General features: G+C 38.9%; 1 protein-coding gene across 6 annotated transcripts in view; it reads left to right on the plus strand.

Moving 5' to 3' along the window:
• Positions 1–26,929, plus strand: part of EXOC6B (exocyst complex component 6B) — a 618,440-nt gene that overhangs the window by 557,131 nt on the left and 34,380 nt on the right. The gene's annotated exons all lie outside the window — the stretch shown is intronic.

Genomic DNA, 26,929 nt, shown 5'->3' on the forward strand with positions numbered 1-26,929 from the left:
TCTTTGGCCTTGGCTCTCCCCTGCCTCCTCTCCACCCACACTTCAAGTCAGTAGCCTCCAAGGAGCACTCAGTTTACAGCCCCTGCTGCCACAATGTCAAATTCTGTAGAAATATGTTATACAGAGCAGAAATCAAAAAGTCATAGTATGTGAAGTTCCACACAAACTGGCAATTACACAGAGATTGAGAGGTCAGGCAGAGGGCGAGGGTAAGAAGAAGGACAAAGTTGACTCTGGAACATGTTTAAATTCTCTTTGCCATGTAACTTGCTTTATATTGTCAGCTAGAAGCTTTACTTCATTTATAGTCAGTTTTCCAGTTTTCTGTGTGTTTTGTTCATAATCTTTGTGCTGAGTTTTTTTCATGTTTTTGTTAGGCACATCTCTTGATTCTTGCCCTTTTTTTCTACAAAAATATATCTGATTTGAAATTTGCATGTGCACATTTTCAACTTCCTGATTATATTCTAAGAGAGAATAGCCTTTTTGGCCAGTGATAAAAATCATTGATCAGAAGTAAAGGAGATATTATCCCGATTACCAGGTAACCTGTCATACAGCACACATAACTTTGCTAGCTTAATCACATACCCACTTAGTGATATATTAAACTTGAAGAGTTTAACTGTTTACATTCCTGCTGCCTAACATACTGTCTGACCCCTCATCTGTGCTCCATAAGTATTTATGAATGAATGAATCAACGAATGGACTACCTCAATAACTTCTGCCTAGCACTGGCAGGTGCTCTTCAATTCTCCGTGGACCACTATGCCTTTTTCTTTTCCAAGTCTACCTTCCTGTCTTGAAGTCTCAGGAAGTATTGACTCTGAGTTTACAGCCATGTCATCTTTCTCTCCAGCAAGTAGAAGAAAAGAAAAGCATTACTACTACCCTTCTATGTTTAAATACAGGACTAGTAATGTGTTGATAGTCACCAGAGGCAGCATTAACGTTGCCAAAGAGCAGTGGAATCCCTGGAAATTGTGTAGGAGAAATTGATACTTCCCATAGTCCCCCTGAATTCTGAAGTTCCTCTTTGTTGGCAAACCCACTAATTATCTGTTTGCACTAGATCTAGCTAAATGGCAATTAAGTCAAAAGTTGCCAAGAAAATAACCACATCTTTCAAGACTCTTCTGCTGAGTCACAGAAATCCCAGCCACTTTGCTGTGGAATAGCATTGCTAATTGATTGAGTCATTATGGGCCAAACATGTCAAAACAATTCAGACACCAGGACAATGCTGGCATGAAGTTTCCAGGGAATTCTGCAGAACTTATGAATATTTTAATTTATTGGTACCTATCTTGCAGGAAGACATGTTGAAAGTTACGTTATCTTTGATAACCAAATATTGAGTGATTTTGAAAGTCTGAATTCAAGGCAGTACTAACAAGTCAGTGCCAAGATGTGATTAACTTCCTTTTGCCCTTAGAATAGTGTACCCGGAAGGTTATTTTCCGAGCTCAAAGTAAACCAAGATTCTAAATATTTCAAACCATTTAATCTCTTGTGTATGCAGTGGCCTAATATTACAGCCCTATTCTCCAACTGCCATGGGCCTATAAGCACAAATCAATGCCAACTATGCTGGTAAGCCAGCCGTGTTACTGAGGGGATTATGTACTTTGATTTGCCAAGAAGCTGTCTGGTCTGGTCAGGAGAAGAACATTCTCAGTCCATTTTGGTTCAACTCAAGAATCTAAGGGAAGTAAATTAACTCTTCTAGATGTCAGTTTCCGTAAGATGGGGGTAGGAATCCTTTTTTCTCAGGGATGGTCAGAATGATTAACACAGCATTTATTAGATGCTTTAAGCTCTTTTATCAGCTGACATCCCTTAAACACTTTTGTACAGCTGGGTTAGCCTTGAAGAGGAGGCAAAATATACCTACGAAAACATAAGCCACAATACAAGATGTTGTATGATAAATGCCAAATAAATGGTACCGTAGTGGGAAGAAAAGGTGATGGCAGACGTATGGAAAGGCAGCTGAAGAGACCAAGAGCCTTCACCATGCAGCAAGGAGGAGGGCAGGACTGTACCCCAGAAGGAGCACACCATATCCAAAGAACATGCTGGGAAAGAAGGCTAAAGTAAAGGCAGTTATAAACTGAAAGCCCTGTACACCTGCTAAGTGGGATTATTCTTGTATTTCACTCAATTTCTAGCCAGCACCATTTAGAAGCTATATTTATCAATTCTGCCTGAATGTCCTCATTCATGTTGCTTTAATAAAGAAAATATGGGGTTCCACAGTCATGTGATCTTTTGAAATTCTTTGTCCCGTTGTCACTTTTTAAAGGATATCATATGTAGTAGAGTTTCTTTCCCTGATTATAAAAGTAACATATGTACATTAGAGAAAACTTTAAAAATATAGAAAATTATAAATTTTAAATAATATTGATATTTACATAGATTTGTGTCTTACAGTTTTCACTTAATAGTATCTTATAAACATCTTTTCATGTTGTTATAAACTTCACGAACATCATTTTTCATATTCCACCATAGAGAATAGAATTTTTAACTTTTTTCCCTGTGGTTAGACATTTAGATTGTTTATGGTTTTAGCCTAGTATAGATAACACTATGATGAACATCCTGTACATATATCTTTGTTTTTTTTTTTTTATTTAGTTCCTTAGGATTAATTCCCAGAAGTAGAATTACGAGCTTAAACGCTGTGAATGTTATGGCTCCTGATTTATATTAACAAACTGCCTTCTAGAGTAGTTTTACCAGTTTACTCCCATGTATATTACATAAGGGAGCCATTTTTAATCTCACTATGACCTGTCAGTTTTTAAAAACCTTTGCTTATTTGATAAGCAAAAGGTGTCTCATTGTTTTCATATGTATTTCTTTGATTGCTCTTAAGGCTAAATATTCTTTACTGTTTAATACCCATTTATGGTTCTTTAGAACATTACATGTTTTGTAAGAGCATTGCATTCTTTTTTTTTTAAGAGCATCACATTCTTATCAATTATAGGTCTTCATAGTAGAGTTATTACTTCTTTATCATGTTTACTGAACATATTTTTCCTGGTTTATTTGCTTTTTATTATTGTCATGTTTATTAGCTACTGAAGCTTTAAATTTGTATGTAGTCAAATCTGTAACTTTCCTTTGTAATTTCTCTGTTATTATTCTTCAGAAGTCCTTCCACAATCAGAAAGAAGGTTAATACCTTCATTTCTTCTTTATTATTCCATTTGTAAAATTAGATTAAAATGCATCTAGGATTTATTTTGGATAAAGATCTGAAATGAGGATTTAGTTTATTTTTGTTTCATGCAGATCATTTTCCCAGCAGTGTTGTCCATTCATTTCCCCAGATTTGGCAACCAGATCTTACAAATTTACAGTGCCTTTAGTATTTAAAGAATGTGTGTGTGTGTGTGTGTGTGTGTGTGTGTGTGTGTGTGTGCGCGCGCGCGCGTGTGTGGTGTGTGGTATGTTTTCATGGGAAATAGGAAGTTGGGAAAATCCTCCACCATGTTAAACCTGAACTAGATTCTATTTTCAGTGGGAACTTTTAAATCAAACATTCTCAGTGAGTTTGATTTTATCAAATCAATGTTAGCTACTTTATCTTTATCTCCAGCTATACTCAAGGATGGGAAAAGCACTTTAACCGTTTCTTTATTGACTCTTTTTTTTTTTTTTTTTTAACTGCTATTTTCTGACACATGCCTCTAAGGCCCGTTTCTTCACTCTTAGGAATATGTCACTTTTATTCTTGCTTTCATCTACACTGTGGACGAAATAAATGCCCTTTTTCTAGCCATCTTTCAGCAGTACTTCAAGACCCAGATCAAATCCTAATTCTTCCAGCCAGCCTTGTTTAGTCCTCTACATTCCAGTAGGACTGATAATCTAAACATAACAATTGAACACTTAAATTCATTTTATCCCATGTGTAAATCCTATTTCACCAGATACTGTAAGCTTCTTGCAGAGACTGGTTCTTCTCTTCCTTGGTACCTAGCACTAAGAATTTTTAAAATCTCATGTAAGTATGCAGGTCAAGTCATTAGCTAAAATGTTAAAATGCTAAGATCCAGTGTTAGGTATTTACCACCCTCTGTGCCAGCATCTCAAGCAACTAGTATCAGGGTCTCTGTAAGACAAAGGTGAAATAAATTATTCCCATTTGACACAAGAAGGAATTGTAATACAAAAAGATAAAATGATGTGCCTTCAGTTAGTGAAAGACATCAATCAGAAGTTGGATCTCCCAAACTCAGTCTTTTTGTCTTTCTACTAGTTCTTCCCTTTTTAATTTATTTATTAATTTATATTTCTCAAAGTGTGTTCAACAGAACCGTAGTGCCATACCGTATTAATAAGTGTCTTGCAGTGAAAAGAGTTCCATAGTTAAAAAAAAAATGGGGACATGCTGAGTTAAATGAATTCCAATGGGTTTCTTTACAGTAGAACTTCTCAGAACCCTGACTACAGTACTTACCGTTGGTGAATCAAACTTACTGCCTGGAGAACTCCTTTCCCCCCACGGATAATCTGTATATATGCTTTATTTCTTAATGTTTATTTATTTATGAGAGAGAGCGCAAGTGGGAAAGGGGCAGAGAGAGAGGAAGGGAGACAGAGAATCCAAAGCAGGCTCTGTCAGCGCAAAGCCCGGACGTGGGGTTCAAACCCACGAACTGTGAGATCATGACTTGAGCTGAAGTCGGATGCTCAACCAACTGAGCCACCCAGGAGCCCCCTGTGCATATACTTTAGGAAATAGTCCTGTTCTATTCCTTTCCTTCTGCACTCATCCCTTTCTTTCCTGCTTTTATATTCTGTTTTTGGTTTTCTGTCTAGGGTACATTGTACAGGAAGGTGATCCTGCCTTTGTAAGATGCTCTGTCCTCCTCTCCTACCTGCTTTTCTTTCTTTTCCATTCCTATTCCCCATTAATAGCATCGCTACCCAATCAGGCACTGCAACTAAGAAATCTTCGATTTATTCTTGATTCCTCTCACTTGCTCATTCTCCTGGATTTCAGGTAAATTATCAAGTGATGTCAGCTCTGTGCCCTTCCCAAATCTCAAACCACTTTGTCACTCTGTATCTCCATTGCTTCCACCCTAGTTGAAGCTCCTCCAGTTGATCACTTTGTGCACTGTTTCTTCAGTGCAGCATGTCCTCCGCATTTATCAATTTTGCGCTTAGACACCTTTGATCATTTCCCTTTGCCTAAATGATAAATTCCAAATGTTCTTCTCATGTTCTTCTCCTGAATGAAATGTAGATTTGCTGACTCCAGTCTACCAAAACAGCCTTTATTTTCTTTTATTAAGCTTTTCATTTTAACTCCAGTATAGTCAATATACACTGTTACATTAGTTTCACGTGTGCAATGTAGTGATTCAGCAGTTCCATACATCACCCGGTGCCCATCACAAGCGCCCCCCTTAGTACTCATCACCTATTTCACCCATAGCCCCCACCCACCTCCCCTCTGGTAACCATCAGTTTGTTCTCTGTAGTTAAAGAGTCTTTTCTTGGTTTGTCTCTCTCCCTCACTTTTTTCCTTTGCCCTTTTGTTTTGTTTCTTAAATTCCACATGTGAGTGAAATCATATGGTATTTGTCTTTCTCTGACTGATTTATTTCACTTAGCATAATACTGTCTAGCTCCATCCATGTTGTTGCAAATGGCAAGATTCCATTCTTTTTTATGGCTGAATAATATTCCTCTGTGTGTGTGTGTGTGTGTGTGTGTGTGTGTGTGTGTGTGTGTGTGTGCATGCACATGTGTGTGTTTCACATCTTTATCCATTCATCTATCTGGGTGCTTCCATAATTTGGCTGTTGTAAATAATGCTACAATAAACATAGGGGTACATGCATCCCTTTGAAGTAGATTTTATATTTTGAGGTATAAACACTCAGTAATACAATTACTGGATCTTAGGGTAGTTCTATTTTTAACTTTTTGAGGAACCTCCATAGCGTTTTCTACATGGCTGCACCACTTTGCATTTCTGCCAACAGTGCACAAGCGTTCCTTTTTCTCCACATTCTCTCCAACACTTGTTGTTTCTTGTGTTTATTTTAGCCATTCTGACAGGTGTGAGGTGATATTGTGGTTTTGATTTGCATTTCCCTGGTGATGAGTGATTTGAGCATCTTTTCATTTGTCTATTGACCATCTGTATGTCTTCGTCAGATAAATATTTGTTCATCTCTTTTGCCCATTTTGATTGGATTATTTGTTTGGGGGTAGTAAGTTGTATCAGTTCTTCATATATTTTGGAAAGTAACCCTTATTGGATATGTCATTGCAAATATCTTCTCTAATTCAGTAGCTTGTCTTTTAGTTTTGTTGGTTGTTTCCTTTGCTGTGCAGAACCTTTTTATTTTGATGTAGTCCCAATATTTTGCTTTTGCTTTTGTTTCCCTTGCCTCAGGAGACATATATAGAAAAATGTTGCTACAGCCGATGTCAGAAAAATTAACTGCCTGTGTTCTCTTCTAGGGTTTTTATGGTTTCAGGCCTCACATATAGGTTTTTAATCCATTTTGAGTTTATTTTTGTGTATGGTATAAGAAAATGGTCCAGTTTCATTCTTTTGTATGTAACTGTCCAGTTTTCCCAACAGTTTATTGAAGAAACTGTCATTTTCCCATTGGATATTCTTTCCTCCTTTGTTGAAGATTAATTGACCATACATTTGTGGGTTTCTTTCTGGTATTTCTATTCTGTTCCATTGATCTATATGTCTATTTTGATGCCAGTACCGTACTGTTTTGATTACTACAGCTTTGTAATATGATTTGAAGTCTGGAATTGTGATACCCCAGTTCTGTTTTCTTTTTCAAGATTGCTTTGGCTATTCAAGGTCTTTTGTGGTTCCATATAAATTTTAAGATTGTTTGTGCTAGTTCTGTGAAAAACACCATTGGTATTTTGATGGGGATCACATTAAATGTGTAGATTGCTTTGGGTAGTACAGACATTTTAACAATATCTGTTCTCCCAATCCATTAGCATGAAATGTCTTAACATTTGTTGTGTTGTCTTCAATTTCTTTCATCAGTGTTTTATAGTTTTCAGAATATAGGTCTTTCACTTCATTAGTTGAGTTTATTCCTAGATATTTTATTATTCTTGGTGCAGTTGTAAATGGGATTATTTTCTTAATTTCACTTTCTGCCGCTTCATTATTAGCATATAGGAATGCAACAGATTTCTGTACATTGATTTTGTATCCTGTGACTTTACTGAATTAATTTATCAGTTCAGGGAGTTTTTTGGAGGAATCTTTAGGATTTTCTATATATAGTACCATGTTATCTGTGAATAGTGAGAGTTTGACTTCTTCCTTACCTGTTTAGATGCCTTTTATTTCTTTTTGTTGTATAATCATTGTGGCAGGACTTCCAGGACTCTGTTGAGTAAAAGTGGTGAGAGTGGACGTCCTCGTCTTGTTCCTGACCTTAGGGGGAAAGATCTCAATTTTCCCCCATTGACAATGTCTTTTCTGCGTTTCCTTTTCGTCCAACACTTCAATTGTACTTTCCTCCTGAAGGTCTTACTCTTTTCACACCTTTTTACCCTTACAAATGCTATTCCTCTACCAGCAATCCTCCTCTTGTCCTGATGAATAATAGGAGTGAGCAACAGTAGTTATGTAAGGCTGAAATGAAGGTATCTCCTCCTTAGCTTTTTGCCCCACCAGGTTGCTTTTTCTAAGTTGAGTAAAATTATAAGCTTCCTGGTGAAAGACTGTCTAGTTAGAAGAAGAAGAAGAAGAAGAAGAAGAAGAAGAAGAAGAAGAAGAAGACATACAGATTAACTTATTTATAACTTTATTGCATTGATTCAAAGAATATGGTATTTTTCAGGTTTGCTATATAGCATATTTTTTATCAGTTTTGTGTATTTTCTAGTAAATGAATGCAATATGACATATCCAGTGAATCAAACTTAATATTGGTGCTATTTTTTTTATTTATTTATTTTTGTTTGTTTTTTTAATATTGGTGCTATTTAAATCTTCTGCATTTCCTAAGGTTTTATTTTAATCTGCTTTATTAATCACTGAAAGAAGAGTGATAAAATCTCCCTCTACTTTTGTGGTGTATTAATTTATCCTTATAACAGTGTCAGTTTTTGCTTTGTATAGTTTTGTGTCTTGAGACCATGCTATTGAGTATATAGCATTTCTATATATAGAAATTTTATGGCTTGGTGAATTATCCTTTTACCAGTATATAGTGCCCTTCTATTCCTAATGTTGTTTTGTCTTGGAGTCTATACTGCATCTACTTTCTTTATCCTTTTGTGTGTGTGTGTATGTGTGTGTGTGTGTGTGTGTGTGTGTGTGTCTGTGTTTGCTCAGTTTGTCTTTTTCCATTGCTTCACTTTAAACTTTCTGTGTTCTCAAAGTTATATTTTCAATTTATCACTCATATCTCTCTTACAGTTGGATTTGCTTATTAATAAAATTCCAGAACCTTAGTCTTTTAACCAATTAGTTTAGACCATTGCTATCATATTTTTATTTCTAACATCTTATTTGTGCTATTTACCTGCCTTTGTTTCTTTTTGTTTCTAACTTTCCCCACCTTTTATTTTTTTATTTTGGCTTTAAAATATTAGTGTTACAGATATGAAAGTAAAGGATGCAGATATTTTCTAAAAGTATTTAATATGTTAAATTACTTTTTTTTTTAAATTTTTAACGTTTATTTATCATTGAGAGACAGAGACAGAGCATGAGCAAAGGAGGGACAGAGAGAGGGGGAAACACAGAATCCAAAGCAGGCTCCAGGCTCTGAGTTGTCAGCACAGAACCCGACACAGGGTTCAAACTCACAAACCGCGAGATCATGACCTGAGCCGAAGCCAGACGCCCAATCAACTAAGCCACCCAGGTGCCCCAACCTTAAATTACTTTTAGTCTTAGACACACATACCAAGGATTATGTCTTTTTTTGGTTTTGGTTTTGGTTTTGGTTTTATAGTGGTTGTCACTTCGCCTCCTTCCTATTTACCTGACCAATACATAGACAATTTGCTGTTAAAGGGGCGCATGGGAGAGGAAATTGGGAACAGTGTATTTCATTTGTTATGACAAATCGATTGCCTTATTCCTGCTATACCGGAAGATAGATTTGTTTTTGGTTTGTCCTTTCACTGAAGTTCAGCCCACAAAGAGTCTTGCCTTTACGCAGCAACTTCCAATTCTAACCCTGCTCCATAGACAGGTCCAAGTCATTGTCTCCAGTCCCCACGTGGGCTTGAAAATCCAAGCTTCAAACACCTCCCTGCCCTTTGGGACAACTAAGGAATGTTTCCTTTACTACCTGGTTCTGATAAGGATTTTGTACCTGCCACTCTACCACCTAGGGATATGAAAATTAAAGAAAGAATAATGCAAGAACTTACCTCAATAGCTGACACATAAAGTACTCAATAAATATTAACTATTGTTGTTGTTAGGTTGCTTTTCCTAATTTTCTGCTTGTTAGACTTGCTATTGAAATGTATCAGACTTTCTTTACTTATACCTCTTTTTAATGAACATAAACACAGCATATCCTGTTTAATATTTAAAATTATGGGGCGCCTGGGTGGCGCAGTCGGTTAAGCGTCCGACTTCAGCCAGGTCACGATCTCGCGGTCCGTGAGTTCCAGCCCCGCGTCGGGCTCTGGGCTGATGGCTCGGAGCCTGGAGCCTGTTTCCGATTCTGTGTCTCCCTCTCTCTCTGCCCCTCCCCCGTTCACGCTCTGTCTCTCTCTGTCCCAAAAATAAATAAAAACGTTGAAAAAAAAAATTAAAAAAAAAAATAAATAAAATAAAATAAAATTATAAGATAAAGCAACTTTGTGTCTAAAAGAAAATAAAAACAATGGTAATTCTCAGTATGCTTTTATTTTAGTTTTTTAAATAAATGTTTATTTGCTTTTGAGAGAGAGAACGTGAGCAGGGAAGGACAGAGAGAAAGGGGGACGGAGGACCCAAAGCAGGCTCTGCACTGACAGCAGTGATCCCGATGTGGGGCTCAAACTCACAAACTGTGAGATCATGAAGTCAGATGCTCAACCAACTGAGCCACCCAGACGCCCCCTTGGTATGCTTTTAAAACTACACATACATTCGTTTCTTTCCTCTTTTCCTCTGGGGAGATTCTGCAATACCTCCCTCCCCTACAAAACAGTGTTTGCATCCTAGTTGAGAGCCATTCATTTAGCTGGTTTATAATTTTATATATATTGTCTTTCCCCCTACCCCCCTGAAAACTCTGTAATATACATCTTCATATATATAACATTTTTAGTTTAGTAAGTTATTCCCTTCAGGCCAATTTCTAGGAGTGGAATCATTGTGCCAGAGGGTAGGAATAGTTTTGTGATTCTCAAAACATAAGGTAATATATCTTTCTAAACAACTCGCTGTGTTACGGTGCTATTTGCAGCTCATGATTATACTGATTTTACCAAAACCTGGGAAACATCAGGAGTTCTTACTTTTAATATATGTGCTACTTCTTAGGTATAAAATGGCAACTTCTTATTGCTTTCATGTCCCTGTCCTTGATCACTAGTGAATGTAAACTAGATGTTTATGCAGCATACATTTCAGGAGCTTTTATTATTTTAATGCATATCGCTAGGTATTAATCTCAAAAATCCTTATTTAAGCTTTTGCACTCTGAAAAGGTTTTGGAGCTTCAGCAAACTGAAAAAGGAGAGAAATTAAACCAGAAAGTGGCTGTGTTTATAAACAAACAGTCTTGAAACATAAGACCATTGTGGTAATTGGAATGGTCTGTATCCCAGAATGTCCTGCTTAATAGATGCCAAGCTCACCAACTAGCTGGGAAAAGGCAGAGCAGTGTGTTTACCCCCAAGGTGATCAGAGGAGGCAAATCTGAATTCCTAAGCTCCACAGTCACTCTCTGCTCCAAATCCTATCATGACCCACACCATCTGAGCGCTTATGCTAAGGATTGTATTTTCCTGAAGTGTTGTAAGATTGTTTAAAAAAAAAAAAAAACAGGCATCTACTAGGTTTGAGAACATTTTCTCTCTTTATAAATGTATTTAATAATAAAACAAAAACACATGTTCTTTTTCCAAATACCATGTTAATTCAAAAAAGGCCTTTTCATTAGATGATATGTACACAAGGGGCTAAAGATTACAAAGGCAAAAAATTAAATTGTAAAGTATACAAGGATGCTTAGGACAAAACCTTAACGGGGGTCGTAATCAGAGATGCTTCCCTTCTGCTTGCCCTGTTTGCAACCTAACATTCACGGGGAACACTGCCTAGGGAGAGCCCGAAGTGGTTTCATAACCTGTAACCACAAAGGGATGACTCAGATCTTTATCTTTTGTAAACTGCGCTCATAACTTGGTGCCTTATTCACTTTCCCAAAGTCTGAATGTGTTTGGTCCAATGATTTAAAACACGTTGAAGGAGTGTGTGTGTGTGTGTGTGTGTGTGTGTGTGTTTCCCCACTCCATTTTCTGAATAGTGGTCTATCAGTGGCTATTAGCTAATGAAATCAGTTAACCCTTATAACTTTATCTGCATTTGGGGATCCTTCTACCTTCTTACCAAATAGAGGGGGCTTGGTGACCAAGGAAAAGACAGCAATATTCTTTGGGTGGGATTGAGGGTAGGTTCAGGGCAGAGCAGATGGACCTCAGACGTACTATACACAGGTGCTGTCACTACCACACGTTTTCAGTGCTGGTGACTCACATATAAAGTTTTAGTCTCTGAAGAGAAAATGAGTGCACTGTAAGCCCTCACATGAAAGCAAGTGTCTCCTCTCTTTCTCTTGGTGTCTTAGCCATCAGCCTCCCCTGACTGGTTCACTTACTGAGGAATGTTAAATACATGAGGGGACCCCTAGTGTGAACATTTCCTCTGCCCAGTTAGAGTTCAGCATAGTCTGTGATGAGTTACTTGGAGGGTTGGGGATATGGTAAGTGGGAAACATAGCTCATTGTGCAATAATAATATTTTCCGGGAGAATTACTCATGTAGGCCAGCCAGCCGCGTTACCTGTCTTCAGTAGAAGCCAGAATGAATATTAGATATTTCTTGAGAAAGATACCAGTGTCCACATAAGGACCCAACTCTGAAACACTGTCTCATGAGAAGAAAGGCTATGCGCTCTCCCTGCTGATAAACAGCTTAGTCTCTAGTCCAGGGCTGTTTGTTTGTTTGTTTGTTTTTGAGATTCCATAACTAGGCTCAGTGACATTCAAATATACAGTAAAATTTTCTTATGAAAAATGATTCTGGAAATAATAAAAGTTAAAGTGAATTGGGGCGCCTGGGTGGCTCAGTTAGTAAAGAGTCTGACTCTTGATTTCAGCTCAAGTCCTGATTTCACGGTTCGTGAGATTGAGCCCTACGTCGGGCTCTGCACTGACAACATGGAGCCTGCTGGGGATTCTCTCTCTCCCTCTCTCTCTGCCCCTCCTGTGCACACATGCACACACACTCTCTCTCAAAGTAAATAAACTTAAAAAAAATAATAAGTTAAACTGAATTATGGTAAAACAAAATTATGTTTCTTGTTGTGAAAAAATGATTAAGAAGCTTCTGGAATGAATTGTCCAATGCCTTCAGCTCTACCTATAAAAATATAACTATTACATACTTGTTCTTATGACTACATAAAAATATTTCCTTTCATGCTTTAAGGTCTACTTTTCCTATAGAAAGTTTTCTGTGATAAATTCTGGACACATAGGTGGCCTTGTGAACCTTCCTCATACACAACATTTCCCTGCTACAGTGAGTCGGTGTTCATCATGTGGTGTGTCACCTGCTTCTTTTTTTTAGATCTGATTTGGTTTTTCAGTGGCAATCATAGTATTTGCTATATTTTACAGGGTTCATTATTCCAGGGCCTAGAATAGGCCAAGTAGTGGGGTCCAGCCAACAGAAGGATGGAGGTTGTAAATGTTTTTAAAAGTCCCCGTCTTCTCTGGCTGTTCAATTAGTGAATCTCCCAGGTTCTGTGAAGCCCTTAATGACTGATCACTATGAGTATTCTGGATCTCTGCTCAGTCTTTCCTTCGTATCCCTTGATTTTACCCAGCTTCACCTCCCTTGCTTGACCCTCTTACCTGGCTGGTTAATCATTAGGGTTTCCCCAAACCAAGGAGAAAACAGATAAAAGAAGGCAGTGACAAAGTATTGATGGTTTTCAGGTACATCCAGTCAACTGGAATGTGTTTTTAAATATCTTCTGGGCCCAGGCCCTCAGTTGTGTATAATAACTGTTCAAAACAAAGTTCACCTCTTACCTTCAGTTATTTAAAAGTAAATTATTCTTAGAGGGTCATTCATTCATTTAATAAACATTTGCCGAGCCTCTGCTATGTACCAAGCACTTGATACGCATTATTTAGGGTGGAGGAGTGAGAAAATAGATAAATAATAAGAATAATCAATAAGCTATACGGTTGTAGGTAGGTACCAAGTACTGTGAAAGAATAAGGGAGTAAAACAAGGAAAGAGGGATGAGAGTGTGGGCACAGGCGGGGGAAGGTTACAGTATTAAATGAGTCAGGGAAGGCCTCACTAAGGTGAGATTGGAACAATGCCTTGAGGGAAATGACATAGTTATTCAAGCAGACATCTGAGAGAAGAGCAGCCTTCAGGTGATGGAGGGCCACGATTTATCATTTAAAATTTGTGGGGTAGATTGTTGTATCCTTCCTTTTCAAATGAAGAAACTGGATATACCAGCTGGATATCTGTTCTGGCTTAAAGAGACTTTCAGTTGAGGCAGCTTTTAGGCAGAGGCCATTGTCTTTGTTTTAACAGATTGGGACAAGTAAGACCCAGAGAGGGAAGGGGAGCTAACTTCAGTAGAGCCATGAAACTAAGCACCGTGGGGCAGGCAGGCCACAGGTTTTCAGCCGAGCTCTGTGATAGCACATCATCACACAGCCCATCTTCCTTGGGCCTTGGAGGTTTCTTGTCTTGTAAATTGACTTTAGATATTTTCTTTGATATGATGTTAAGTTGTCACTAGTTTGCCCACGCAACATAACAAAGTTGTTATAATGCACGTTAAACGGGTTTCAGTGAAGAGAGGGAGACCATAGCATGAAGACCCTAGATATGTCCGTGTCATTTCTTAGTGGCCATGGCTACACTATACATGCTTTGAATGCCCTGGAAATTGTTTGGGATGCTTTCCCGGAGGTCAGAGTGCCCATCTGGAAGGACTGTAGGGAGTCTGCTTGTGATTATCTCGCCTGCCCCAGGGGGCATGGGGAGGGAGCCCTCCTCCAATGTTTTCTCATTGCCTTGGCCAGATAGAGAGCAACCATCTGCTTGGGTTCAAGTAGAGGAGGGCAGGCAGAGACAGGACTTGCAAGTAGCAGGGCCAGCACCTAGGAGCAGTTTAGAAAGAGCTGGGCGCATTCTCTAAACCAGCTTAATCTAGTTTATATACTTTGCAGACCCTGGAAAATAGAATAAATTCACCTCATTTCCACCCATGGGTACCTAATGCAGCCTTCACATTAAAAGCTTATTAAAACATTTATGTAACATTTGGAATCTCCAAATCCCTTGACAATTGTTTAATTGGCTAATTAATCTCTGCAGTTTCCCTGGGAAGCAAGTTGGTACTTTCATCCCCATATTAGAGGTTAGACACAAATGGGGTAAGTGCCTCACCTGAGGCTGTGACATGAGTCAGGTCCCGAGTACCTTAACAGTACGTGAACCAGTATTCAACCGTGGCTCCACCTGTAGAAATCCCTTAACTTCGCTGAGCCTTAGTTTTTTGGTATATGTGTGAAACACTAGTGATCTTTGTCCTACCGATCCCAAAGAATGATTGTGACAATAAAGTGAGACAAACTGGATGTGCAATAATACTAGTTGTAACTAGGCAGTAGATCGAGGCAGAAGGAATCAGCAACCTATTGAATATTTAGGGAGTGCCACTTGTTTTGGGACCTAGCGGAAAACGTGAGGAGAAACACCTTTGGCCGACCCTCTAGCAAAAACTAAGTCCTCTCCCTCGTTTGACTCAACTTAGAGTAGGGAAGAGAAGGAACACAAAAGCAGTAAACTAACAATTAAAAGACTGAGTAATGCTAGGAGGAGAAAAATGAAAGAGGTAAAATTGTATATAACAATGCTATAAACTGCTGATCATGGCATGAGAATCATTGTCTGAACTCCAGCAATATGGCGGCAGGCACAGAGAAACTGAAGATGCGAGGGCAGAGGATGCTTCCATAGCTGGATTCTGCCGTCCAAACCATTGGTGTGTGTTTCAGCTCTGGTAATGACCTTTGAAGATCATGTCCTATACTCTTCCCTCCACGCCACCACCCACTCCCTCCTGCCACTGCTACACCATGCTTTGGAAAATGAGACCAGTGAATTGGTTGTCAGGATGATGGTCACCATTATCACCGGTGAATGCCAGTGTCTCTTGTTGCCTACAGAAAGCAAGCCCCCCCACATACAAGCAACTGTAGGTGCAATTAAAATTGTTGTTAAAACATTGGTTCCTTTATTTTCATTCTCTTCAGTGTTTTTCTTCATTCTTTTTTTTTTTAATTGGATATGTAAGAGTAGAATGGAAATCTAAAAACTGGAGTAAGGAGTGAGGGATAAATGCAAAAGAAGAGGTCCTGAGAACAAATAAAAACTCAGGAAGGTGAGGAACAGTGTTGGAAGACAGTGGACAAATAAATCATTACTAATCAGGTTAATTTGGTTAATTAACCTGATTAGTAATTATTCTAGGTATGAACACATATGAGCACATACATGTAGATACACACATGGGCACACACTTATACACACATACCGTGTTCTAAGACCTTTTCTGGGTGGCCTCCTTATTCTTGGTTGAGTCCCTAGAAATTAAGGCAGGATGAAAGAATTCATGCATATACATAAATGCTAAACTGTAAAATGCCTTTATGCTTAGGATTAAAGCTCTGTAGGTATTAGAGCAGGAAGCAACCTGAAAAATTCACATTGCTGATGTGCTGAACAGTAGGTAGCCATCACAGGCCTTGCTGTACACATTTATGAGGTATTCTCTTGGTCGACAGAAGGCAAGTGATAATTGTCCTCTGACACATTGACTTGTAAACTGGCAAAATTTCCTTTTTTTCATTGTTCCTAATACCAAACATTTTCTTTTCCCAAAGAGTCCATCAGTGATTTAGAACAAGTTGCTTAACCTCTCTAGCCTCATTCTCTTCATCTGTAAAGTGGGCTTATTATATAGTAAACCCTGCCTCATAGGGTTATTTTGAGATAATTAAAATGATATAAAAAAGTGCTTAGCACCACATCTGGCACACAATACCCATATTAGCACTTACTGAATGCCTATTGTGTGCTAAGTCCTATTCAAGCCAGTTGAGGCACAAAGAAAATAAAGCATAATCAAGAAGTCTTCAAGATACTCATCTCTTCAATTCCTGGAAATTTCCAACTAAAAATGCCAGATATCAGTCCCTTAAAGCAGACCCATATGTGCCTAGGCGTTCAGGCAGCCATATTCTCACTGTCACTGTTTTATATCTTTTTTCCTGACCTGCACTCTTCTGCGTGACCCCTTGAAGGCAAGGTCCCTCTCTCCTACTTTGAACAAGGACTGCCCCCATAGTAAAAGACTATGTCTTGCCCACTAGACCTGAAGCTTCCCCATTGGGAGACTTTTACTTCCTCTGCTGGCAGGTATTTGGTGCATAATGAGTTTAATGCACAGTGAGTACTCTGAATGCACCAGCTCCTTTTTCTAGCTAAGGGACCATACATATGTAGCAGAGGTGGTGAGTGCCCTCATTCTGTACCACTGAGTCTAAGTCCAACTTGAGTGTCCATGCTGTGTCAACTTAGGAAATCCTACTGCTTGACCCTCCTCTGTGTTTGCTGTGTGTTCTTTCCTTCCCTTAATTTGAGTAAAAGGGAAAGAAGTTAAGAGGGAAGGATAGCGAGGTTCAAGTGCCAGAAATGCATAATGGTTTTTAATCCTCAGCTTCTTCTGACCTGCAAATATTGTTATTATCCAGGGCGGGTCTCGAATGGGAAAATAAGGCATAATAGTGGGAGTCCATGGCAAGCACACAGTGTAAACCTTTAATCCACAAAACTGGCCTCTGCTGAGAGACACCTTAGCTCAGGCCACCTGTTTACCTTACCTTGATTACTACAGCTTTTCGTAATTGGTCTCCCTGCTGCCAGTCTCATTGTCTGCTGAATTATTCTCCATGTTGCTGTGAGATGGAAGTCATCTCTCCCCTCTCGAAGAATCCATAACCATTGCTGTCCTTTATGGCAGGTACTGCTTTCTACCTTATATCTGGAACCACGCAAGCATGTTCTCTCTTGCCAGATTGGAAGAATACAAGGTTGCTGTCCTGCAGTACCTTCACCCTTCTGATTAGTACACTTCATTCTTTTAGTCCAGTCAGTACTAGTCTATTAAATCAGTTGCCTATATTCAAATCCTGGCTCTGCTGCTTGCTGACTAACTCTTATGGTTGTACTGTGCTCATATGTGCTCATATGTGTTCATCGGACTGGCAATTTACTCTCAAAGGGCTTAAGAAAAAAATGTTTAAGTTCTTTGTACCGCACTTTCAACTGTTCTGTAAGTTTGTGATTATTTCAAAATCGAAAATTTGTAATTAAATCAAAAAGGGAAACAGTAAAGCAGAACCAGTAATCTCATGAAAACAAATAAATTAACCTAATTATATATTAAATTGATGACATCACCGTGAAGACCAAATAATAATATCGAGTTATTTTTGAAAACAGTTATGTTTTCCTTCCACAAAATAATTGCAAAAAAATTTTAAATTTTACTTGTAGGTTTATTATAGGTTGGTAATATTGATGCTACACTTTGAATCAATCTTATGTATATTATAGGTAAGCAACTGTATATACTAATATCATTAGGAATAAAGATTTTTACTAAAAGAGAATAACTAAAATAAAAGAGGATTGAGGGCTGAACAGTGCTCTGGGGAGTGTTTTTTCCCCCACATATTTAGTGAATAATTCTATTTAATTTGTTTCTCTACTCCTATTCACATTCTATCAGAACTTAAGGAAAGATAGAACATTTTCCTAGTTCACTTTATAAAATTAGCCTAATTCTGAAAGTTGCATTTCCAAAAACACAAAAAAGCAAACGATACATCATTTTGAATTAGGACATAGAGTTTTAAATCTCAAACAAAATACTAGTTGAATGAATTCAACAGCATATTAAAAAAACAATCTCTTTTGACGAAACAGGACTCATCTGAGAAACGCCAGGCTATCTTACATTATCAGCAGATGAAAATAGAAAAAAATCACTAAAGTAAGAAAATTAAATAAGAATACCACTGTCATCAGTATTATGATCCTATATATTCTGGTAAATGAATAAGACAAGCAGAAATAAGAAGTAAGGAAAAGAAGAAAAGTTGTTACTGATTACAAATAATTGTCTGCTAAGAAAACATATAAGAATAAATTGAACACTTACTGATATTTGATGAGAATTTATTAAACACAGGTAATTTATTAAGCACAATTGAAATAGAAGTGACAGACTGGAAGAAAATATGTTCAATATCTATGACTGACAGAAGATTAATAGCTGGAATATATATAACCTCACACTAATCAATAATCAATAGGAAAAAGCCCATAGAAAAGTGAATGACAGATGTGAACAGGAAATTCACAAAATAAACACAAAAAGACAATAAATATATGGATTCCTTCATAGCCGAGAAAATGAAAATACTATTTCTATCAAATTAACAAAATTTTTTAAAGACAAATAATATGCAGTACTGGAACAAGTACAGAGATTGGCTTTCACATACCCTGCTACTTGGAACTTTTGTTGTTGATGTTGGTTTGTTGTTGCTAGTGGTTTATTATTGAGATATAATTTAAGTATTTACATACATCAAAATTTACTCTTTCTATTGTACAGTTTTAACAAGTACATGCAGTCATATAGCCATCATCATAACCAAGATATAGAACAGTTCCATCATGCTGAGGAATTCCTTCATCCCTTTGTAGTCAAACCTTTCTTCACCCCCAGCCTCTGAAAGTCACTGTTCCCATAGTGCACCGTTTCCAGAATGTTATTTATATAAATGGAATCATACAATATGGAGCTTTTTCAGTTCGGCTTCTTCCACTTTGCACTTGAGATTCATCCATGTTGTAAGCATGATTTTGCTTTTGATTACTGTGTAGTATTCCCCTGTATGGATGACGCACTCTTTGTTTACTCAGCAGTTAAAAGACATCTGGGTTGTTTACAGTTTTTTGCAATTATGAATAAAGCCATTGTAAGCATTTGTGTGTATAGGTTTTGCTGTGAACATGAGTTTTCATTTAGTGTTTGTAAATACCTAAGAGTGGAGTTGCTGAGTTCTATGTTAAGCCTTAATGAGAAACAGCCAAACTGTTTTCCGAAATGGATGTGCAATTCTGTTTTTAAATTTGAGCAATTCTTTGACTGCTCAGAGCCTGGAGCCTACTTCGGAGTCTGTGTCTCCCTCTCTCTCTGCCCCTCCCCACTCATGCTCTGTCTCTCTCTGTCTCAGAAATGAATAAACATTTAAAAAAATTTAAATTTGAGCAATTCTGATAAGTGTGTAGTGATCATAAGATCCCTGGCTTTGATTTGTATTTCCCAAATGACTGATGATCCTGAGCTTCTTTTTATGTGCCTGTTTATCGTCTATGTATCTTCTTAGGTGAAGTGTCTATCTAAATCTCTTTGCCATTTTTTTTTTAATTTTTTTTTTAACGTTTATTTATTTTTGAGACAGAGAGAGACAGAGCATGAACGGGGGAGGGGCAGAGAGAGAGGGAGACACAGAATCGGAAGCAGGCTCCAGGCTCTGGGCCATCAGCCCAGAGCCCAACGCAGGGCTTGAACTCACGGACTGTGAGATCGTGACCTGAGCTGAAGTCGGCCGCTTAACTGACTGAGTCACCCAGTCGCCCTTCTTTGCCATTTTTAAAGTGCGGTTCTTTTTCATATTCCTGAGTTATAATAGCTTTTTTTATATTCTGGGTTCAAGTTCGTTATCATATACGTGGTTTGAAAATACTTCCTCACAGTCAGTGGCGGTTTTTCATTCTCTTTTAAAGAGCAGAAGTTCTTAATTTCAATGAGGTCTAATTTTATCAATTTTTTTAATTTTATGGATTGTGCACTTTGTGATATAGCTAAAAAATCTTTGCCTAAGCCAAGATCACAAAAATTTTCTTCCATGCTTTCCTCTAGAAATTTTATAGTTTCAGGTTTCACATTTAGGTATATGATCTACTTTGAGTTAATTTGTATATATGGTGTAATGTGTAGTTTGGAATTCTTTTTTTTTTTTTTTTTTTTGTATGTGGCTGTAGTGGGCCGAGTGGTGCCCCTCCACAAAGATATGTTCATGCCCTAATCTGCAGAACCTATACATATTACTTTCTGAGGCAAAAAATGTGATTAAGAATCTTGAGATGAAGCATGTATCCTGTATTATTCAGGTGGGCCCTAAATGCAATCCCATGTTTCCTTATAAGAAAGAGTTGGAGGGATTTTTTAAACACACAGAAGAAGAGACAATGTGACCACAGCAGCAGACACTGGAGTGATGTGCCCACAAGCCAGTGAATACCTGGTGCCATGAGAAGCTTGAAGAGGCAAGGAATAGTTTCTCCCCTAGAGCCTTCAGAGGGAATACAGCCCTGCCATCACCTTTATTTTTATCTTCTGGTCTATAGAACCGAGAGGGAATAGATTTCCATTGTTTTAAGCCAGCCAGTTTATTTATTATTATTCATTATTTATTATTATTATTTTTATTTTTATATTTTTATAATATTTTTATAATTATTATTATTATTTATTATTTATTATTATTTATACCGTTACTTTGTTACGGTAGTCACAAGATACTAATATAACGGCTATCCAATTATTCTAGCACCCATTTGTTGAGAAAGCTGCCTTTTCTCTATTGAATTTCTCTCTCACCTTTGTCAAAAAACCATGATCATACATGTGTGTTATGTCTATTTCTGGACTCTCTTTCTGACCCATTGATCTATATGACTAATTTCACTAACACTACTTTGTCATGATTATTGTAGCTTTTGACATAAGTTTTGAAAATAAGTAGTGTGAATTCTTCAACTTTGCTCCTCTTTTTTAAAATTTTTTAGTTTTTCTGGTTTCCTTGATTTTCCATATAAACTTTAGAATCAGATCTTCAATTTATACTGAAAATATTCTGCTAGTGCTTTAATTGGGATTGTGTTTAATCTATAAATCAGTTTGGGAAACTTTGACATCTTATCAACTTAGAGTTCTCCAATCCATGAACATAGTATATCTTTCCATTTGTTCAGGTTGTTTTTGATTTCTTTCATCATTTTGTAGTTTTCATCATACAAATCTGGCACCTATGTATTTCACGAGTTTTGGTGGTGCTGTAGATGGTGTATTTTTTTTTATCTACTTCAATTTCCAATTGTTTATTGCTAGTATATTGCATTAGGATAGATTGTTTTTCATATACTGGCCCTGTATCCTATAATCTTTCTAAAATCACTTATTAGTACTAGTGGCTTTTTTGGACATTTGAGGTAGACCTTCTATATAGACAATTTTACCATATGTGAATAGTGCTGTTTCTCTCTTTCCAATCTGTGAGCCTTTTTTTTTTTTTTTTTCTGGCCTTATTGCACTGCCTGAAATCTTCACTACAATATTGAAGAGCATAAGAGTAATAATCTTCCTTGTTTTAGGTATTCATTTGGTGCTTCATGTCAGAGTGTCCCTCCTCCAGAAGTTTACTGTTGACACTGGTTATTTGTTGTTTGCTAGCTTGGTGATGAGAAGTGGAGATATTCACATTTTCTACTCTCAGTGATCCTGTCCCTCCTTCAGCAGTAAGGGATCTTTAATGATATGGACCCAATCATTTTTCTGTTTCTCCCTCATAGATACACTGTTGGGTTTTTTGTTTTTTTTTTTCTGTACCCTTTCCCCAGCTTCACTAGATTTTCCCATGTGCCCTGAGTGCTGCGCTTTTTTTTTTTTTTTTTTTAATGGAGAAAGGGTAGAAACATCTGGGGCAGGGCTTTGTTCGTTTTCTAAAGTAGCAACTATACATCTCCTCAGTCCTCCACCACGAAGGAAGCCTTTTCTCATCTCTTGTTCTTCTCCCAGTCTCTCTTGAACAGTGAGGTCTGTGAGAAAGAGTCTCCTAATGGGTACAAATTCTTCTTTTGTGTATTGCTCCCAAAAGTTCAATATTCTCATGCTGGTCCACACTCAGCCTTTAGCAATTTGTTAACATTTTAACTGACTGCTTGCCTGGTACCCAGCATCTGCCCCAGGTAAGCAAGCACTCATGTCTCATGTCTGCTTGAAAATATTTGTCTGTCTTTGAGTTTTAGGCTAGTTGGTTTTGCAACCTCAGCTGTCTGATAAGTTCATGAGCTGTTCCTTCCTGCAAAGCTTTTAGGCTGCTTTGATTTCCTTGGTGTGTGTGTGTGTGTGTGTGTGTGTGTGTGTGTGTGTGTGTGTAGGATAATGGTTTCTTTCCTGGAAGTTAAGTTTAGGTAATAAGCATTGTGTTAGGTAGGAGAGTGAGACATGTTGGAGAGGTCATGTGAGGCAGATGCTTCTGCTTTGGCCTTCCTTCTTGGTTACCAGGTGACAGTAGGGTGGTAAATCAAAGAGACATGCTGGAACTTGTGCCTAGCCCAGGGCAGTCCTGGAATGAAGTCAGATTTTTTTTCTCCCTAACATCTTACCTCCGAGGACACATGTAAAACAATAAGACTTATTAATTTAAATGTCCATCCCTTTTTTCTGTGGCTAGCCTGCTCAGAGAGGTGTTCTTTAGTAGCAAGTAGGAAGAAGATGAGATTACTTGGCCCTCTCTCACTATTCAGCAAGAAGAGCCATATGATGGCCTTATGAGTAGCTCTTGCTCCCCATGGGCAGTGTAAGCCAGAGTCTTATGATTAATGAGATGGGGCATTCACTAGTGCTTTTGAAAGATGGATCATCATGAAAAGGCCCAACCCTGTTTGCTGCATTTCCTCCCTAAAAGCAGTCTTGACAGAAGCTATGCGAGTCACCCTGTCTCCCATTAACAATGACCTCAACTGTTTGCTTTAAAGAGTTCACAACCCCAAAGCAAAAGTTTCACATACAAAAGCATAGCATCAACTAAACCTTTTGAGGGAGCTTCTCCTGAGTCCTCAGCCTGTACTTCTGTTTGTTAAATCAAACTACCTACCTTTATGGCATCCCATCAATGGCATTGGTATGGTCTTAAAGGAAGAAGCCTGCAAGTGGCCACCTCTCCACAAACCTGATGCGTTCTAACTGCAGATCACCAAAGAGGGGAAAGTACAACTAGCAGGAAGGAAATAGAAGACATGATTCCATGGAAGTGGGGTTGAATGGCTAGGGAACCATAGCCAGAATCAGACGCTGAAAAGGGGCTTGAGTTACCACAGCAGTGTGTGGTAACAGTCAGCAGGGAGGATACTTTTCAGCACATCCTGTGCCCCAGACACCAGTGATAATTCTTAGCAATACCAAATGATGATTTGAACAGAAATGACTTTTGTTGTCCACAGAAGTAAGGGACTCTAGGGAGGTAGTGGGCAAAAGAGCATCACTGAAGCCCCTTCTTGAGCGCAAATGAAGACTGTCTTGTTACCAGCCTACAGAGAAACACCAGTTTCGTCTTGAAGGCTTCCTACTGCCAAGTCCCATCCAGAAGTGCTAACAAGACTCACTATAGAGACTCTAAGAGAATTCATTCCTCCTCTTTCCCCGTGTTCAGTGGATTGTTAAAACCAGAAAGGTGGGTTTAAGGCCTCAAACTGTCTTTGCCTGAGTTCTCAAAACAAGTGACTGTCTAACCTGTTCCCAGAATGGAGATTTCCACCTGTTTTGATGATCTTTTGCTATATTAACAAGCTACCCCCAAGTTCAGTGCCTTTCATCAAGACCCATTTTATTTGTTCACAATTCTGTAGGTCAGGAATTTGACCAGGGTTCAGCTGGGCAGTTCTTCTGCTGGCATCTTTCATGAGGTTGAGATTGGACAGCGGCTGGGGGGGGGGGTGGGGGGTGGGGGCGGGTGGGAGCAGAGTACCAGCATGGCTTCACTCACACATGTGGTACCTTGGCAGGGTTGGCTAAGAGTCTTGGACCTGTCTGCTTCTCCATTTGGCTTCTTTACATGGCAGCTGGATTCCAGGAATGAGTATTCCAAGTGGTGAAGCAGAAGCAGTGATCTCTTAAGGCCCAGCCTCGGAAGGTACACACCACCACTTGTCATACTGTTTTGATGAAAACAAGTCCTGGAGCTAACGCAGATTTGAAGGGAGGGGGAAGAGACCCCACCTCTTGATGGGACAGTAGAAAGGTTCTTCACAAATGAGCACAAAGGATGGGAGATACTGTTGCAGCCATCTTTTGAAACACAATCTCCTCCACCACCTAGGGCTCCCCTTCCAGTGCCTCACATCCTGCTCCGCTATGAGCTGTGTTATATTTAGCCCAAGCATTATGCACTGCAGTTAGCACTCGTGCTTTTTTTTGTTGTTCATTTTATTGTGGAGATGGAGAATATGGGAGTTCTGACCCCCAATACATCCCTGAAAGGCTGATTGTCCAATAGGCTTGAACTTTGCTTCTCTTAAGTAAGACAGAATTTGTGAGGAAAAACCTGGAAGGAGACAAGATGCAAATTCTTGGTTCATCTCCCCCATTATTATCTAAGTCAAATGTGTTTTTATTATTATTAAGTTGAAGATGCTTTATTATCCTCACGGGGATTTTCATTTCCACTAATATGCTTGATACTTGACATTTAATTTTTTTTTATTACTCTGCTTTTTTATCCCATCTCAGTTTCAGCAACTCCAAGTCTTCTTTTATAGGGCTATTATTTTCTAGAGCTGTTCTATTCCTGTGTGTGTTGGAAACTTGGGTTTATCTCTATGATATGTTAGTAATTAAAGCAAATCTCTACAGCAAGCCATAAAACAGCTTGCCCTGCCCCAAGAAACTGGGACTGTCTAGAGGACTGAGAGCTGAACCAGGCAGATGCAAAAAGCTAAAGCCACTATTACACCCTTGGAAGCATTGTTTTTGCTCCCCACCTCTAGATATGCTTCAGGTCCCCTGAGGACAGAGATGTCACCCTTCTACAAAGAGAGGCACTATCCTAAGCCAGACAGCCACCTTTGGGGCAGCACTCCTTTTGACACAGCATTCTTGAGCCAAAGGGAGAAGTGCCCTCAGCATATTCCATATTCCAAAGCAGTGGAGCCTCTTTTTTTTTTTTTTTTTTTTTTTTTCCACCTCAACACACCTAAGGGATTCCACACACTCCTATCAGTGTAGAGGCTCATTAGGGCAGTGAAGGCTCTGTGGTTTGGGAAAAGTCCACCACTGAGAATCACTCGGATAAAACTTTAAACAGCTTAAGGTGACACAGGGTGGCAGAGAAAGCCAAATCAAAGGAACAAGTAAACCAGACCGATATATAACCTCCTGAATCCCTTACACAGCCTCTGGGGTTAACAAAACAAAACATACTTTTATCCAAAATCACACTGGCTTCATAATAAGCCCAGACAATGCTACCTGACCACATACTAAATTTACAGTGAGCAGTAGGGAGTTGTGTGATTAAAAATCATAAGTCTGCCCATCACCTTCTAGTAACCTCACCATTCATGGTGCCTCATTAAAGTCTCCAATAAACCTAGCCTGTGGTGGGTGTGGTGTAATGTTCCATCTTAAGCAGGGACAAAGCTTTTGTTTCTGTTATGGCTTTGCACTCTTTGGGGCACGTGGTAGGCATTCATTGTAGGCTTTCATTAATGAGCAGGTGAGAATGCATGTGGGAAAATAAACTGTGCCAGCCTCAGTCCTAACCTTGCACCAGACTTCTCTGAAAGCTGGCCTTTCCTTGATAGTACAGCTCCAGCAGAAGAGGAGGGCTCCTTTGTCCACCCCAGCTTCTCACGGGAGAACAAGGCCCATTTAAAAATTAAATTTTGAGCTAGAAAAGAGCCCTGAGAAATTAATTAGCCCCCAAACTTCATTTTATAGATGGGGAAATTGAGTCCAGAAGTATGACTTTTTCCAGCATCACCTGTCAGTGCATCTGTAACTGAATCTCTGCCAGGGGGGCAAGTAAACTGGTCCACTGAGGCATGAGTCTTAGAGGTTGCAGGTGCCCAGGTATTGGGAGGACTAAAGGCATTGCAGGTGGAGGGAGGAGCATAAAACTGCTAACCCTTTCCTGCATGGCCCTAGCAGGAGAAAGCTTTGCCGCCCTGAGAGGGTGAGAGGTGGCGGGGGTTGCCTTCTACCATTTGGCTCAGCTTATGGTTCTCTGTCCTAATCGGCACCCTCAAATCAGTGCTAAGTGGACGCTTTGAGGAGACGCATTTGTAAATAAGTGTTGCTCTCTTGAATCCCGCCCGTAATATTTCAAGGCCAAATGCCCTTTCCCAGCCACAGGGGATGTGTGCACGTTATGTTGAGGAAACAGGCCTCACTGCTGCAGACCTGTAGCAGCACCTTGCTGCTCCCCACCACCCACCAAAACCCCCCAGTCTCATTAGAAGTACAAACCAAGCTCCCATGGGCACTGTCCCCAGGGAAGGAGCACACGCCGATTTGTTAGATGAGGCATGACCCCCTCTGGGATGGCTGCCAGAAAACTGCACAACTTTATGGAAATTGTAACGACTCAGGGGCCCTTTGGGGAAGGTACACGTCCTGGAAAACACCTAGTCCCTTAGCTTTAAAATAGATGGCAGGTCAGGAGAGGAGAGAATTCATTCTATAAATATTTATTGGGTGTCGTG

This window comes from Puma concolor, chromosome A3 (assembly GCF_028749965.1).
Source record: "Puma concolor isolate L17-30 chromosome A3, mPumCon1.1.hap2, whole genome shotgun sequence".
In the NCBI taxonomy this organism is placed as follows: Eukaryota; Metazoa; Chordata; class Mammalia; order Carnivora; family Felidae; genus Puma; species Puma concolor.